This window comes from Hyla sarda, chromosome 8 (genome assembly GCF_029499605.1).
Source record: "Hyla sarda isolate aHylSar1 chromosome 8, aHylSar1.hap1, whole genome shotgun sequence".
NCBI classification, from domain to species: domain Eukaryota; kingdom Metazoa; phylum Chordata; class Amphibia; order Anura; family Hylidae; genus Hyla; species Hyla sarda.
Window position 1 is genome coordinate 24,786,055 of NC_079196.1, and position 19,383 is coordinate 24,805,437.

Sequence of the window (19,383 nt, forward strand, 5' to 3'; positions counted from 1 at the left end):
TGCAGATTACTAGTTCATACAGTCATGGCCGTAAATGTTGGCACCCCTGAAATTTTCTAGAAAATTAAGTATTTCTCACAGAAAAGGATTGCAGTAACACATGTTTTGCTATACACATGTTTATTACCTTTGTATGGATTAGAACTAAACCAAAAAAAGGAGGAAAAAAAGCTAATTGGACATAATGTCACACCAAACTCCAAAAATGGGCTGGACAAAATTATTGGCACTCTTTCAAAATTGTAGAAAAATAAGATTGTTTCAAGCATGTGATGCTCCTTTAAACTCATCTGGGGCAAGTAACAGGTGGGGCAATATAAAAATCACACCTGAAAGCAGATAAAAAGGAAAAAAGTTCACTTAGTCTTTGCATTGTGTGTCTGTGTGTGCCACACTAAGCATGGACAACAAAAAGAGGAGAAGAGAACTGTCTGAGGACTTGAGAAACCAAAATAGTAAAAAAAAATCGACAATCTCAAGGTTACAAGTCCATCTCCAGAGATCTAGATTTGCCGTTGTCCACAGTGCGCAACATTAATAAGAAGTTTGCAACCCATGGCACTGTAGCTTATCTCCCTGGGCATAGATGGAAGAGAAAAATTGATGAAAGGTGTCAAAGCAGGATAGTCCAATGGTGGATAAGCAGCCCCAAACAAGTTCCAAAGATATTCAAGCTTTCCTGCAGACTCAGGGAGCATCAGTGTCAGCATGAACTATCCGTCGACATTTAAATGAAATTAAATGCTATGGCAGGAGACCCGGGAGGACCCCAATGTTGACAAGACGACATTTTGCCAAAATGAACTTGAGTAAGCCAAAATCCTTCTGGGAAAACATCTTGTGGACAGATTAGAGACATAGCTTTTTGGTAAAGCACATCATTCTACTGTTTACCGAAAACGGAATGAGGCCTACAAAGAAAAGAACAAAGTACTTACAGTGAAATATGGTGGAGGTTCAATTATGTTCCAATAAGAGAGACCTGGAACAGTTTGCAAAGGAAGAGTGGTCCAACATTCCGGCTGAGTGGTATAAGAAGCTTATTGATGGTTATAGGAAGCAAATGATTTCAGTTATTTTTTCCCAAAGGGTGTGCAACCAAATATTAAGTTAAGGATGCCAATAATTTTGTCCAGCCCATTTTTGGAGTTTGGTGTGACATTTTGTCCAATTTGCTTTCTTTCCTCCCTTTTTTGGTCTAGTTCCAATACACACAAAGGGAATAAACACATGTATAGCAAAACATGTAATACTGTCTTAATGTGTTAATCCTTTTCTGCGAGAAATACTTCATTTTCTAGAAATATTTCAGGGGTGCCAACATTTACGGCCATGACTGTGACTGTAGGTGAAAGCTTGGGCTCTAGTGATCACCAGTCAGTGTAGTTTAATATAAGAACAGTCATACCTCACAAAATTTTTCGAAAAAAATACTTTTCTAAAATGAGAGTAGTGATAAATGCGTCCTTATCAGACTAAAACAGCTTCAATGGAGTCCAGGAGAAATGGAACTACCTAAAAGTTGCATTATTAAAGGCAACAGATAATTGTGTTAGGCTTGTCAGTAAAAGCAAAAAAGGATGCTCTGCAGAAGTGGCCAAAATCATAAAAATCTAAAAGTTAGCATTCAGTAATTATAATAAACCCCCAAAGGAATGAAGACAGGGAAATCTATAAGATTAGGCAGAAAGAGGCCAAGCAAGTTATAAAAGCTTCTAAAGCAAAGGCAGAAGAGAAAATAGCTCAGTCAGTGAAGAAAGTAAATAGGACATTGTTCAGATATATAATTAAAAAAAGGAACTTAAAACAAGGAATATATTTTTAATAAGTTAAAAACAGAAGAAGGAAGATATGTAGAAGATGATGAAGGACTAGTTGACTGCCTCAATAAATACTGCCTCAGTTAGGGAGAAAGACTAATAAATCCTTTGATGCATATGTCTTTACAGAGGAAGATGTTCTAAGTAAGCTGTCTAAAGTTAAGACAAATAAGTCACAGGGGCCTGGTACTGGGGGGGGGGGGTGCAAGATACTCAATGAGCTTAGCGGTGTACTAGCAAAACCGTTAACAGATTTATTTAACCAATCCCTGGTAACAGGAGTCGTCCCAGAAGATTGAAAGTTAGCAAATGTTGTCCCCATTCATAAGAAAGGTAGTAGAGAGAACTCAGGCAACTATAGCCCAGTAAGTCTGACATCAATAGTGGGTAAATTAATGGAAACTCTACTAAAGGATATAATTGTGGAACATCTAAAATCCCATGGATTGCAAGATGTAAAACAACATGGGTTTACTTCAGAGACATCATGTCAAACTAATCTTATATATTTTTTTGATTGGGTGACTAAAATAATAGATGGCGGAGGGGCAGTAGACAATGCATATCCAGATTTTAGTAAGGCTTTTGACACTGTCCCACATAGAAGACTTATCAATAAACTGCAGTCATTGAGCTTGGACTCCCATATTGTTGAATAGATTAGGCAGTGACTGAGGGATAGACAACAGAGGGTTGTAGTGAATGGAGAATATTCAGAGTGAGGACTTGTTACCAGTGGGGACCTCAGGGATCTGTACTGGGACCCATTTTGTTTAACATCTTTATTAGGGTGCATTCACACCATGTTTTGGATATGTGGTTGCCGAATCCGGCTGGGAAATTTCAAAACCGGCGGCGCTCCCGTATCCCAGCCAAATCTCATTCATATAAATGCGCCAACCGGAGTCAGATAGTGACTCCGGTCGGCTCATTTTTGCGGTATCTGGTTTGGTGGCCGGACTAAGGACTAAAAACTGTGGTATGCCACAGGGAGAGCGGATGGTGTAGACAGTAATAGCGCAGCAAACAGGGTCATAAGTAGTAGAGCTGAGTAACTCAGAATCAGCAAGGTGGTGTTAGCTAGCTCAGGATGCAGAGACGTGGTCCTAATCCAGGTAATACACAGGATTATCATTAAGGTACCAAGAGATCTGGCAGGGATTGGAGAAGAGCAGAAATCAGGTATGTTCATGAATCCTTAATTTAAAACTGTAACAGTCTGCAACAGTACAGAAGAGAAAGTTCCAAACAGGAGGAAAGGAGGTAAGCGGAAAATGCTGTATGTTGGTGGCCGCCAACTGCTGATGTTACACACAGCACAAAGATAGTGTCTGCTCAGTTAATCAGTAGCTAAGGTGGGTCTCTGCTGTGGCCAGGGATTTGCTGAGTGGGCACTTCTTTGTGCCAAACAGAGATCAGGTAGTACTAAGCAGCAGGACTGGGCACCATTGGCACAGTGGTGATGATGGATCGGGGCAGGCAGTATATATTATTTTTCTTTTAATTTAACACAGCCAGACAACCCCTAAAAGGCGTTTTTCCCCAAATTGATAGTGGTACCAAAAATGTTATGCAATCACATTTGCTATCAATCTCCCACTCATCTCATAAGTATTTTGTAATTAAAATGTTAATCTGGATAATGTCATTAACTAAATAATGAGTATTAAATGTGTCAAAAAAAAACTTTTGTTATGAAGGATAATATTACTGGTTGAAATACGGCCTGATACAAGTTCCTTTTTTTAAAAATTGTATTCAAAAGGAAAGTCAATTTGTAAAACAGTAAGAACTGTGACACCGACAACAAGATTATATTATGCAGAACAAGCTCATCAGGAGCGAACACATCGGATCTCGAGGACATAATTAGTGCTGGAAGTCTTCATGATATTTGATTAGATGTGTGAAAATGGGAATATGAGTGTGCGGCTGATAATAATGGGAAAGCAAAGATCACCTAAAACCGTTGTCGATATTTTAAATCTGAAAGAAAACTGTTTTTTGTTTTTTTTAAGAAAAAAATAATCAAATTATAAATTTTAACTTTTTTTTTATTTTTTTATATAACTCTACAGTAGTCAAAGATTTTCAAGGGACAGCACCACTCCTGTCTATGGGATTTGATTGGTTCTGCATCTTATTCCCATCAAGTAAAAGTACTGTGCATAAATTCTAGCCATAGCTAATGGGCCAAATGGGCCAAAGTGCCACCAAATGGCCGGCTGTACCACTAGAGCGACAGTCCTAAAACTGTAAAAAAAAAAAATTTACAGTGATCCCTCTGGCCTCAACATACAATAGTTTCAACATACATTGGTCTTATCTGGACCATTGTAAGTTGAAACCAGACTCAACATACAATGCTACAGACAGTCCAGATCTGTGAAACGTGTCAGAGACTGGAAGAACCAACCAATCAGAATGGGCATTTCACTGGTAAAACACCTGTATTACTGAAGTGCATGCACTGACTGGTGTCTGGTAGCGCCCCCTACAGTACAGGGAGGTATTACATGTTCTGTACTCTTTACCTGTATTACTGAAGGGCATGCACTGACTGGTGTCTGCTAGCGCCCCCTACAGTACAGAGAGATATTACATGTTCTGCACACTTTACCTTTACCAGGGTTAGCTGCTCCTTTGGACACCAGGTAAAGGCGACTCCATGTTACTTTTTTAGGACATTGCATGTTTTATACAGGACCCGGAAGAAGCTCCAGTCCTCTACATAGACCAGTGTTTCCCAAGCAGGGTGCCCCCAGCTGTTGCAAAATTACAAATCCCAGCATGCCCGGACAGCCTTTGGCTGTCCGGGCATGCTGGGAGTTGTAGTTTTGCAACAACTAGAGGCTCCCTGCTTGGGAAACATTGACATAGACAGTGATTTACAGCTCCCAGCAGATCTTTCTTACTTTTTTATGTAAGGATTTGCTTTATCTGTATTAGTTGTCTACTTATGTTTCTTTAATCCTCACTTTTTCCTATTTTTGGATGACATTTTGGTGCCTTTAGAACCAATTACCAGGTTTCCATAGAGTTTTGGTCTCAACATACAATGGTTTCAACATACAATGGTAATCTCAGAACCAATTAATATTGTAACTTGAGGGACCACTGTAAATATATATTTTTTAATATAAATAACCCTCTCCCATAATAAAAAATTAAAGCACCTTCTTTTTTCCAATTAAAAACAAACAAACAAAAAAAAGAAAAACACAGTAATTGTCTGAACTATTAAAATATATCATTATTGATTTATTGATCCTGCACAGAATGATCTAAGAAAAAATGTAATATGCAAATTTTACCTCAGGGGGGATGGCCTAAAAAGGAAACCCCCAAATTTGCTAATTCCCCCCCCCCCCCCCCCCAATTTCACCTTACAACATTTCTGTATTTTATGGTAAAATAAAGTTTTTTTTTACAAAGTGCAACTGGGCCAACAAAATATAAGCCCTCAATATGGCTCTGTAGATGGAAAAGTAAAATTATTACTCTTAGAAGGAGGAAAAAATGAAAATGCAAAAATTCTAAATTCCTGGGGTCAAAGGGACATACCCATCTCCTTAACCATGTCTGGTTCTATAGATATGTCTTTTTATCTCTCCCTGTGTTGTTTACTTATTGTCTAGGATCCTGACCACCACTTTGCTTTAGAATCAGTGGTGATGTCACTTCCTGCTGTAGAGTGTGCAGATCTCCTGAGCGTGGATCAGGGTTTCTGCTTGGGCTTATCTCAGCCCATTCATCATGTTTGACAGATCAAAGCATAGTCCATTATCTTAGGAAGCAAATGACCTTCTTCTGATGCCAGCCCATACACCAACACTGTTGGAAGTGTGAGAGGACGGCAGCAGCGGAGGGAGATAAACAGGGAAGATGAGAAAACCCCATAAAGGGAGCTATGCTGCCTGGCAGCTTTTCTTCTCCCTCTCTAAACTGAGAACACATGCACGCTCAGGCCAGCAGGGATCAACACAGATAGCTGTTGACTAAACAAGTATTCAACCAATATTGTATTTGTATTACAAGCTATACCCCTATATCCACTGTGGCCTGACCACAAATGAAAGAGAGCTGCCCCCCTCAGGCCCTGCACTAGGCATGACATATATCAAAACTAATGAAAAAAAATTGTCTATAGCAACTAATCACAGAACATTATTATAATTTTTTTCCTGCCATTCTTTTTCTATGCTTATTTTATGCAGTGTAAGTTGTATTTTGAAATCTGTAGCATTCAGAGAATCAAAAATTGTGCACATTTCTATTAGTTGAAAAAAAAATTTGCAACCAATTTTCTTTTTTCTTCTGGACATCATTTTTACCTTTTTTTTATCATATCGCCTATGGTTTTTGTGCGGCGGAAGGTTATGATGGGTCTTTCCTTTGCGACTGCATGTAGATCGGGGTCATGCTCAAACATGAACCAATTGTTTAAGATAGTTTTCTTTATTTTGTCGTTCATGCATGTATTCGCAAACGAAAAGACGCATCGATTATTATTATTTTTTTTTTTCAAACTGGATACAGTAAATCCCTTCTGGTTATCTCGTGATTTGATTGACACATCTGATTTGACGAATTTATCTAATAGATTACAAGGTCTTCGATAGGACATTAAAGGTAGTTTGGCAAAATCGGGTGCATTGGGGAAGCATCTAGAAAGAATAGACCGATGTTTGTTAATCGCTCTAGATATTTTTTGTGAAAAATTATTATGTGGTCACAAATGCTATACGAGGTGCTTCAGAAGTCTGGCGTTTAGTGGGTTGATGAATGAGGGACTGTCTGTCCATCATCATAACCCTACTCTTGCTCCAATGTAAAAGGTCAGGAGGGTAACTTCTATGTGAAAAATTACTAATTATAAGATCCAGAGCCGGTTCCACCTGAGGGTCCGGGCTGATGATGCATTTAGCACACATCATCTGGCTACGTGGCACGGGCCTAATCATCATCGAGGATGGCAGCTCTGGAAATGCAGGACCGAGTTGCTATCAGTGGGTTTAACATATAGCTCAGTTTTAAGGTTATTACCATCAACAGCAACCAACGTGTCCAAGAACTGTACTGCAGTATCTGAATATGGCAATGTAAACTTGATATTATTATCTTGTTCAGAAACTGGGTGAATGCCTCCAACTCTGTGGCATTCCCTATCCAAATGAGGAAGATGTCGTCTATGTATCTCCACTACCCCAGCACATGGCTGAAGTGGTGGGACATAGAGACCGTCTACTCCTCCAGGGAGGCCACGAAGATGTAGGCTTAGGTTGGGGCAATATTGGTCCCCATTCCTGTATCGGACACTTGAAAAAAAACTTATCATTAAATGAAAAATAATTGTTGGTTAATACAATCTGTAATGCAGAAACAATAAAATCAGATTTAGCTGGAGACATATCATGAATAATAGCATTTTTAACAGCACTGACCCCTCGATCATGCGGAATCGACATATATAGGCTAGTAACGTCAAGAGAGGCCACTAGCGTACCCTGAGGGATTACCACATGTTAATTTTTTTTTTTAAAAATCAGATGTATCAGAGACGTAAGGTTTAGCCCACATGGCATAGGGGAATAACACTTGATCCAAAAACGTGGAAAGATGAATGGTTAATGATTCACTATCTATCTCCTATATAATGGAAACAGCAGCCCTCCAGTGTAAGATGAATATGTGTTAGGCATTATTCATCAGATGCAGCGACAGCGACAAGACCGTTTGAGACAGTTGAAACTTTGCTGCATCTGATGAATAAAGCCAAAAACATATTCATCTTACACTGGAGTGCTGCTGTTTCCATTATACTGGTTTCTGTGGGAGCCCTGGACCCGGGTTTCACCAGCATGCACCCGCCTGCATATCTAGGAGTGCAGTTTTCCTTTAAGTCGTTTGATATCTATCTATCTCATATCTATCTATCTATTTCATATCTATCTATCAGTCATCTATCTATCTCATCTACAGTAAATAGGCATTATTATGGAGTTGCTCCCCCTTTGCAGATATAACAACTTCTACTCTTTTAGGAATACTTTCTACAAGATATTGGAGGATGTCTATGGAGATTTTCTCGCATTCACCTAGAAGAACATTTGTGATGTTGACGGAGAGGCCCTGGCTCAAAATCTCTGTTCTAGTTCTTCTCAAAGGTGTTGGGTGGGATTGAGGTCAAGTTCTTTCACAATAGACTCCCCCTCCATATCTCCATATATGGATCGTGCTTTGTGCACTGGGGCACAGGCATGCCGGTACAGGAAATGGCCGAACCTAAACTGTTTCCACAAACATAGAATTTTCCAAAATGTGTTAGTGTGATGAAGCTTTAAGATTTACCATCAATAGGACTAAGAGGAAACCCCGGAATAAAATGGTCACAACTGCGACTACGTGTGTTTTTGTGCGGAAATTTGCATGAAGAACAAGAAAAGCAAGAAAATTCAAACTTGCTTACGTAGTAAATTTGGATTTGCTTTAGTCAGGTATTTATCAACTGCGACAGTCGCAACTGCGCAAAAAAAAAGTCGCAACAAGGTTAAAAATTGACTAAATTTAATTCAGCTCAAACATGGAGCAGAAAAAGCTACTACCAAAGTAAAAAAGGAAAAATTGCTTACGTGAAAGAAAATTATCAACAGGCTGAAACCAGTTGATAAATAAGTCACACATAAGCAAAAAAAAAGTAAGGAAAAAATTACTAAAAAAAAAGAATACATAAGCAAACATTGATAAATGTCCCTCAATAATTCTACATAGTTCACCGACTGGAAGCCAACCAGTGAAGATCTCTTTAGTGGAGCATTTCAGGACAGTTTTTCCTTCCATCAGTACAATGACTGGAGGAGTAAATCATCTTCCTCACCTACCCCACAATTATCTGACTGCACTACAGGTACAAAGGGGACCTCCGCACATTCACTGTTTCACTACTGTGTAAAAAAGACTGTTGTTACAAAATATTGTGAAGAATTTACATTTCCAAGATTACTTCGGTAAAGAACTGTTATTTTGTCATATGTGTCTGTCTACGTCATTGAACCTTTAAAGGAGATCTCCAGAGATAGACAACTTATTCCCTAGCCGCATGGTATGGCATAAGTGTCTGATCGCGTGGAGTCCGAACGCTGGGACCCCCCATGATATCCTGTACAGGGCCCCGACTCTGCTGCTGCAGCATGACACCGTGGTCAACACACCCCCTCCATGTATCTCTTTGGGAGAGGCGGAGATACAGCATTCATGCATCCCTGCCCCTCCCAAAGAGCTGCATGGAGGGGGGCGCGTCTGTTGACCTCAGTGAGGTCAATAACACGAGCATTAGTCGAACAGTGTGGAGTCCCCGGTATGCCGGCGCGAGGGGAGCGAGATGAGGGCTAGCTCCCCTCGGTGAAGTAAGTGCATGGAACATCATATGCAAGTTGCACTGGTTTTTTCTGTTTGAAAGGTGTGTCCGCTCCTCGTTTTTTATTTTTTGTAGTGCATATCTAATCGGGTGGAGAAAGGATTCTCCACCAGAAGAGAGTGTAGGGGCAACCAAGAGGAATACTAGTATTTCTGAAAACGAGTACAGTTGTGAGTGGTCTCTTTTCTATAAAGACCACTCACAGAGTGTAGCAAACAGATTGGATTGAAGTCAGCTCCCTCCCTCCTTCTGAGCACACCTGTGCCTCGGACCCGCCGCCACCGCCCCGGCTTCACTGATACAATCCAGGTAAAAATGCAATGTCCCGCACCAGGAGTTCAGATGAAAAACTTGCATTTATTAAAGACAAGACATACAGTCGCAATAGTCACTCTGAGTGACTAATAAACACAAGTTTTTCATCTGAACTCCTGGTGCCGGACATTGCATTTTTACTCACAGAGTGTAAGTGAGAAAATTTGGATTGTGTATGAGGTTCTAATATTGCCTTATTGAAAGTGAACTGTACCCGCTCCCAAGTTTTGTTCTTCAATTTTTTTGTGTACTTTGACATCACTGTGTATTATCCCTGTACTATGACATCACTGTGTGTATTATCCCTGTACTGTGACATCACTGTGTGTATTATCCCTGTACTGTGACATCACAGTGTATTATCCCTGTACTGTGACATCACTGTGTGTATTATCCCTGTACTTTTACATCACTGTGTGTATTACCCCTGTACTGTGACATCACTGTGTGTATTATCCCTGTACTGTGACATTACTGTGTGTATTATCCCTGTACTGTGACATAACTGTATGTATTATCCCTGTACTGTGACATCACTGTGTATTATCCCTGTACTGTGACATCACTGTGTGTATTATCCCTGTACTGTGACATCACTGTGTGTATTATCCCTGTACTGTGACATCACTGTGTGTATTATCCCTGTACTGTGACATCACTGTGTGTATTATCCCTGTACTGTGACATCACTGTGTATTATCCCTGTACTGTGACATCACTGTGTGTATTATCCCTGTACTGTAACATCACTGTGTGTATTATCCCTGTACTGTGACATCACTGTGTGTATTATCCCTGTACTGTGACATCACTGTATATTATCCCTGTACTGTGACATCACTTTGTGTATTATCCCTGTACTGTGACATCACTGTGTGTATTATCCCTGTACTGTGACATCACTGTGTATTATGCCTGTGCTGTGACATCACTGTGTGTATTATTTCTGTACTGTGACATCACTGTGTATTATGCCTGTACTGTGACATCACTGTGTATTATTCCTGTACTGTGACATCACTGTGTATTATTTCTGTACTATGACATCACTGTGTATTATGCCTGTACTGTGACATCACTGTGTATTATTCCTGTACTGTGACATCACTGTGCATTATGCTTGTACTGTGACATCACTGTGTATTATCCCTGTACTGTGACATCACTGTGTGTATTATTTCTGTACTGTGACATCACTGTGTATTATGCCTGTACTGTGACATCACTGTGTATTATTCCTGTACTGTGACATCACTGTGTGTATTATCCCTGTACTGTGACATCACTGTGTATTATCCCTGTTCTGTGACATCACTGTGTGTATTATCCCTGTACTGTGACATCACTGTGTATTATCCCTGTACTGTGACACCACTGTGTATTATCCCTGTACTGTGACATCACTGTGTGTGTATTAACCCATTACTGTGACAACACTGTGCATGTTAACCCTGTAATGACTCACAGAACAGGGTTAAAGGAGTACTCTGGTGCAGACTACTCCTGCTCCATCCTGCCCGGGCTGCAAAAAAATGAAAATAAACCATCACTCACCTTCCTGGGTTCCCACGGAGCGCCACTACAGCTGATCGGTCCTCCGGTCCATCTTCTTCATACTTCCGTGTGAACCAAGCGTCACATGGTGCTCAGCCTATCGCCGGCCGCCGCGATGTTCTGCCTCGGCCCATAATAGGCTGAGCGCCATATGACGCTTCGTTCACACGGAAGTATGAAGAAGATGGACCGGAGGACCGATCAGCTGTAGTGGCCCTCCTCGGGAACCCAGGAAGGTGAGTGATGGTTTATTTTCATTTTTTTTTTGCAGCCCGGGCAGGACGGAGCAGGAGTAGTCTGCACCAGAGTACTCCTTTAATATGCACAGTGACATCACAGTACCGAGTAAATATGCATAGGAACAACGATGTCACACTAGATGGTTAATGTACGCACAGTGATGTCACAGTACAGGGATAACACACACAGTGATGTCACAGTACAGGGATAATACACACAGTGATGTCACAGTACAGGGATAATACACACAGTGATGTCAGAGTACAGGGATAATACTAACAGTGATGTCACAGTACAGGGATAATACACAGTGATGTCACAGTACAGGGATAATACACACAGTGATGTCACAGTACAGGGATAATACACACAGTGATGTCACAGTACAGGGATAATACACACAGTGATGTCACAGTACAGGGATAATTCACACAGTGATGTCACAGTACAGGGATAATACACACAGTGATGTCACAGTACAGGGATAATACACACAGTGATGCCACAGTACAGGGATAATACACACAGTGATGTCACAGTACAGGGATAATACACACAGAGATGCCACAGTACAGGGATAATACACACAGTGATGTCACAGTAGAGGGATAATACACACAGTGATGTCACAGTACAGGGATAATACACACAGTGATGTCACAGTACAGGGATAATACACACAGTGATGCCACAGTACAGTGATAATACACACAGTGATGTCACAGTACAGGGATAATACACACAGTGATGTCACAGTACAGGGATAATTCACACAGTGATGTCACAGTACAGGGATAATACACACAGTGATGTCACAGTACAGGGATAATACACACAGTGATGCCACAGTACAGGGATAATACACACAGTGATGTCACAGTACAGGGATAATACACACAGAGATGCCACAGTACAGGGATAATACACACAGTGATGTCACAGTAGAGGGATAATACACACAGTGATGTCACAGTACAGGGATAATACACACAGTGATGTCACAGTACAGGGATAATACACACAGTGATGCCACAGTACAGTGATAATACACACAGTGATGTCACAGTACAGGGATAATACACACAGTGATGTCACAGTACAGGGATAACACACAGTGATGTCATAGTACAGGGATAATACACAGTGATGTCACAGTACAGGGATAATACACAGTGATGTCACAGTACAGGGATAATACACACAGTGATGTCACAGTCGAGGGATAATACTAATATTTTTTTTTAATTTGCACAACTATCACACCAAATATGATTTGCACTAGTGTGACAATGAGCAAAAAAGCTTGCCAGTGGAGTTCCCCTTTTAAGCAGTGGTCCTCAACCAGGGTGCCTCCAGCTGTTGCCAAACACACGGACTGATATATTTCAGCCCTTTGAATACTGTAGTAGTTAGTTGCTTTAAAGAAAAAAAGAAGGGAGGGACTGCTGCAGATTGGCTGTAATGTGTCTGCTGACTCTGATTCACAGGGTCAAAGTTTACCACAATGTTAAAGTATAGGGGGCGGATCGAACTTCACATGTGTTCGCCCGGCGAGGCGAACGTGCTAAATTCGCCGGGAACTGTTCTCCGGCAAACAATTCGCTACCTCTCTATACACTAGTAATACAAACATATATACAATAGGGGTTACACTGTAAGGTTATTTTCACACTGAGGAATTGGAGAGGAATTTCCAAGAGTAATTCTGCTCGCTTTTTCCTATCCAATTCATTCAGCAGTAAAAATCCCCATAGAGCTGTGCAGAATTTCTGCCCCTCAGTTCACACTGAGGAATTTCCTCAAGCAGAATTCTGACGAGGAAGTCTGTTCCGCTTGAAGAAAGAACATGTTCTTTCTTTCAGGCGGAATCAGCGTCTTACTCCCATAGAGATCAATGTAAATTATTTTTTTCAGTCAGAATCATTTCCACGCGGAATTGGCGCAGAAATGGCGTGGAATTTTGGCATAAAAAAGAGGATTATATATATATATATATATATATATATATATATATAGCAACAGAAGAATGAAGAATACAGCAGCACACTGCCAGCACAAGGATATAGGTGAAACATGAACATGCGGATAAAACATGGAGAGCTATAAAGCTATGGTGTAATAGATGCAAATGTGAAACTATGAGATAGTGAGGCACTTAGCTCGCAAATTTGTCTCCGCCGGCGATCAAATAGCTTGGACCGTCCCACCGCGATAAGGTGGCCTCATTGGGACGGACCCTACACTGTGAATATGCCTCTGTGTGAACAGTTCAGTAAGCATGGCAGGGTCTGGAACATATATTATACTCTTCTCCTCCTCCGCTTGAAATTTTCATTTCCGCGTATGGAATTGCACGCCAATTCCGCTCCTATTCCACGCGAAATTCCGCACGAAATCTCTGTGAGCTCTTGTGGAAAAGTAACAATATTTTAAAGCAGAAAATGTCTGCTTCATTTCCGCCCCAATTCCTTAGTGTAAACATACCCTTATGGGGGCCCTGAGAACATGGAGAGACTCTGCCTGACAGGGCAGGAGAAATGTACAGGGACACACCATCCCGAACTGGGCCACCACAATAGCATAGGTCAGTGTTAGCCAACCAAGGGTGCCTCCAGCTGTTGCAAAACTACAGCTCCCGGCATGCCCGGACAGCCTTTGGCTGTCCGGGCATGCTGGGAGTTGTAGTTTTGCAACAGCTGGAGACACTCTGGTTGGGAAACACTGGTATAGTTTATGGTGCAACATTTTGGGAGTTGGAGGATTGGTTGGATAAATACCAGCCATTGCATAGCCGGTATTTTTTATATAAAAATACCATTAGGGAGGCCAAAATACCGGCTGTGCCGATAAAATACCAGTCAGGTAGCAATCCTAATTACAGTACGTTGCGGCCATGTAATACTAATACCATGAAATGTCTGGCTGGCCTCAGATTCTTTCCGCAAAATCAGATGTTTGCCAGGGGTGTGGAGAGGGGGACCGGAGGCAATCAGCTGATCACCTTGAGGGGTACAATCTGTAAGTGGTATCTGATCAGACAGTGACAAAGGGAATCTCTGTGTCATGCACCAAAGCCTCGGGCCTTGACGTAGACATGTATCAATTCTGCCTGGAGTGAGCTTCTACAGTATTATTTATTCAATAAATGGAATTTACTGAAATTTAAAAAGGTATTTGAATAATAAATATTGAGGCTTTTTTTTTTTTTTATGTTGTGTGACAATGTAATACATTTACTATACAAACCATGCTCTGTTCATATCTGTGTTACATGCTCCTGTAGACCTTTCTCTTTTTTGTAACATAGCAAAACAGATGGACAGCAGCACTCCAAATGTGTTTAAAAAAAAGTGCAGCTTTTATTCACACAAGCCTAAGAGATGACACATTTGGAGTGCTGCTGTCCATCTGATGACTGTTTACTAAGGGATCCATGAACTGGGTTCAACTGCAGCCTGCACCCGTGCAATTTTCCTATAGACGTGCTCAGGGTTCAAGTCCTGCAGGAATGAGTAGGAACTGAGTTTCTGCACTTTTTCCATAGCAGGAACACCATTCCCATTAAAGAGGTACTCCCGTGGAAACCTTTTTTTTTTTTTTTATCAACTGGTGCCAGAAAGTTAAACACATTTGTAAATCACTTCTAGTAAAACATCTCAATCCTTCCAGTACTTTTTAGGGGCTGTATACTAAAGAGAAATCCAAAAAATAAATGCATTTCCTCTGATGTCATGACCACAGTGCTCTCTGCTGACCTCTGCTGTCCATTTTAGGAACTGTCCAGAGCTGGAGAAAATCCCCATAGCAAACATATGCTGCTCTGGACAGTTCCTAAAATGGACAGCAGAGGTCAGCAGAGAGCACTGTGCTCGTGACATCAGAGGAAAAGCATTTCTTTTTTTGATTTCTCTTTAGTATACAGCCCCTAAAAAGTACTGGAAGGATTAAGATTTTTTAATAGAAGTGATTTACAAATCTGTTTAACTTTCTGGCACCAGTTGATAACAAAAAAAAAGTTTTCCATGGGATTACCCCTGTAAAGGGATATTCCAGGATTCTTTTTTTATTTGACTGTGCTACAGGGGCTGTAAAGTTAGTATAGTTCATAATATAGTGGCTGCACCTGTGTGTGAAGGTTTTCTCACAAATATGTGATTTTCCCCCCAATATTTATTTTTAACAGCATACAAAATTACTGTTGTCTCAGATTTTTCCCAGGTTGCAATGTGGCCGAGAGTTGACTCACTAGTCAGCTGATGACAGGGAGCCTGTCTGCTTCAATGGGTGGAGCGATCGCTTGGTGGGAGAGAGATCAATCTGCAAATAATTATATTTTTGCAACAGCTGTAGGCACCCTGATTGAAAAAAAACAATGTCTTTTGAATGGATGCAGCTAATTTTTGTTTCAATAGGTGGGGTGGCTGATGTGTGGGAGGGAGGAAAATTGAATTGAGGGTTTTGTAGGCAAAGAAGGAAACTCAAACCAGTTCACAAAAAGATAGCCACAGCGTTATGGTAATCTCACAACACAGCCAAGACAAGCGCGGATCCTTCCTAAGCATGTCCATTACTGTCTAGCAGGTAAGTACTAAAATCACCTTATGGTCGATAACCCCTTTAACAGGAGTCCTGCAGGACTGGCCTTGAGTGGAAATCTTTGGTGAGTTCCCACACTTTTTTCCCCAGGACTTAATCCCTGGATGTTCTTTTCTGGAACATCTGTCTGGAGTCATTCTTCTTTCCCTGAGCACAGGCTGGTATTAGAGAATAATGTAGAGGTTATTTATACACCTTGGGGGAGATCTATCAAAACCTGTCCAGAGGAAATGTTGCTGAGTAGCCCATAGCAGCCAATCAGATTGTTTCTTTCATTTTTCAGAGGCCTTTTCAAAAATCAAAGAAGCGTTCTAATTGGTTGCTATGGGCAACTCAGCAACTTTTCATCTGGACAGGTTTTAATTAACCCCCCCCCCCTCTCCCTTGTGCTTACCTGTTTTAGCTGATGTGGCAAGCATGGGATACTTTCCATTTTGGATGTAAATGTATCACTGAAGGGGTTCTGCAATGCTGTCTACATTTCCCATGAGGGTATAGTGTTTGATCATTCAATCAGGCTGCTTGTGATGGAGTTCACCCAGGTGAACTAATAAGACTAATAAGTAAGGTTTCTCTATGTGCCATGTTGATGTGTTTTCTTATTCAAAGTGCATTAAAAATAAATGAATAATATATTGCCATAATCACAATTGAGGTGTTTTATGAAGATCAAAAGTCTTTAGGCTGCATCCCCCATTAATTCCTTGCATTGTTCACACATTTTACTGCATTTAAGCTGTTTCTACTGCAATTTTCCACAATTGCAACAAAAATGACATTTTTTTTCCATGATCAGAAAATCATGGCAACAACATAAAACGTACAGCCAGAAATGCAATGTGTGAACACAGCCTCTGGAGAGCTGGAGAGGTGTAAATCTATATATTATCATCCCATAGAAACAGCACCAGCCGTATATAGATAGAGCTGGAGGGGAGGTGTATATCTACGATACAGGCATGGCCGTAAATGTTGGCACCCCTGAAGTTTTTCAAGAAAATGAAGTATTTCTCACAGAAAAGGATCGCAGTAACACATGTGGAAAAAAAGCAAATTGGACATAATGTCACACCAAACTCCAGAAATGGGCTGGACAAAATTATTGGCACCCTTAACTTAATATTTGGTGGCACACCCTTGGAAAAAATAACTGAAATCTGTTGCTTCCTATAACAATCAATAAGCTTCTTACACCTCTCAGCCGGAAGGTTGGACCACTCTTCCTTTGTAAACTGCTCCAGGTCTCTTATTGGAAGGCTCCTTTTCCCAACAGCAATTTTAAGATCTCTCCACAGGTGATCAATGGGGTTTAGATCTGGACGCATTGCTGCCACTTCAGAACTCTCCAGCGCTTTGTTGTCATCCATTTCTGGGGCTTTTTGATGTATGTTTGGGGTCATTGTCCTGCTGAAAGACCCAAGATCTCGGACACAAACCCAGCTTTCTGACACTGGGCTGTACAGTGCGACCCAAAATCCATTGGTAATCCTCAGATTTCATGATGCCTTGCACACATTCAAGGCCCCCAGTGCCAGAGGCAGCAAAACAACCCAAAACATCACTGACCTCCACCATATGTCACTGTAGGTACTGTGTTATTTTCTTTGTAGGCCTCATTCCATTTTTGGTAAACAATATAATGATGTGCTTTACCAAAAAGCTCTATCTTGGTCTCATCTGTACACAAGACGTTTTCCCAGATGGATTATGGCTTAGTCAAGTTCATTTTGGCAAATTGTAGTCTTGCTTTTTTATGTCTCTGTGTCAGCAGTGGGGTCCTCCTGGGTCTCCTGCCATAGTGTTTCATTTCATTTAATGTTGATGGATAGTTCGCGCTGACACTGATGCTCCCTGATCCTGCAGGACAGTTTGAATATCTTTGGAACTTGTTTGGGGCTGCTTATCCATCATCCGGACTATCCTGCATTGACACCTTTCATCAATTTTGCTCTTCCGTCCACACCCAGGGAGATTAGCTACAGTGCCATGGGTTGCAAACTTCTTGATAATGTTGTAGACAAAGGCAAATCTAGATCTCTGCAGATGGACTTGTAACCTTGAGATTGTTGATATTTTTCCACAATTTTGGTGCTCAAGTCCTCAGACAGCTCTCTTCTCCTCTTTCTTTTTTTAATTCAAACATTTTATTAATTAACAAGTAATACAGAGTACGGTCACATATTAAATAGGTTGCATCAAAGTAGTAGAAAAGTATGCATTGCTTACAACTTGCATAACAATTTCAGTGATCCATGTACCAACAACAAACAATTCCTGTCAGGAGAGATAGAAAACTCTCCTACTAACTAAAGAGAAAAGGGATTAGAAATCCATGGTGGGGACTCAATGGTCAGGAGTTGAGGGAAAGGACAGGAGGGACAGGCAAAACAGAAGAATAGAGAAAGAAGAAAGAGGGAAAGGGTCAACATAGAGCAATTATCAAGTCTGCTGTACCGTGCATGTTGCAATTCAGGATGTCAATATTACATCATCGGTAAGTGTACCATAGCTCTTCTCCTCTTTCTGTTGTCCATGCTGAGTGTGGCACAGGTACACAGTGCAAAGACTAAGTGAACTTCTCTCCTTTTTATCTGCTTTCAGGTGTGATTTTTATATTGCCCACACCTGTTACTTGCCCCAGGTGAGTTTAAAGGAGCATCACATGTTTGAAACAATCTTATTTATCCACAATTTTGAAAGGGTGCCAATAATTTTGTCCAGCCCATTTTTGGAGTTTGGTGACATTATGTCCAATTAGCTTTTTTCCTCCTTTTTTTTTTTTTGGGGGGGGGGGGGGGGGGTTAGTTCCAATATACACAAAGGGAATAAACATGTGTATAGCAAAACATGTGTTACTGCAATCCTTTTCTGTGAGAAATACTTCATTTTCTTGAAACATTTCAGGGGTGCCAACATTTACATCCATGACTGCATATACTGATCCCATAGAGATAGCAGCAATATACAGATAGAGCTGGAGGGGAGGTGTATAACTACTATATATTCTGATCCGATAGAGATAGTGGCATCATGCATAACAACTATACATATCCAGATCTCATAGAGATTGCAGCAGTAGTATACAGATAGAGCTGGGAGGGGAGGTGTATAACTACTATATATACTTATCACATTGAGTTGAACAGAAGCAGAATATAGATAGAGCTGGAGGGAAGGGGGTCTAAGAGCTAGCAGGTGCAATTAGTTAGGTGATGATGTCATCCTACAGTTCACAAGAAGTCAGCTGACCCAGGACTGACTTTCTTTTGACACATTAAGCTCTGTGACTTTCAGAGGGTTATAGTGGTGATTAGAGTAATGAAACCTGTAGATGCAGCTGTGTTAAAATTAAACAAATGGCGCCGTACGATTAAAGATAGTGAGTGTGCATGATATGGGGGGGAAGAAAAATAGAGTGCTAATTTTAATATGTAAATAAAA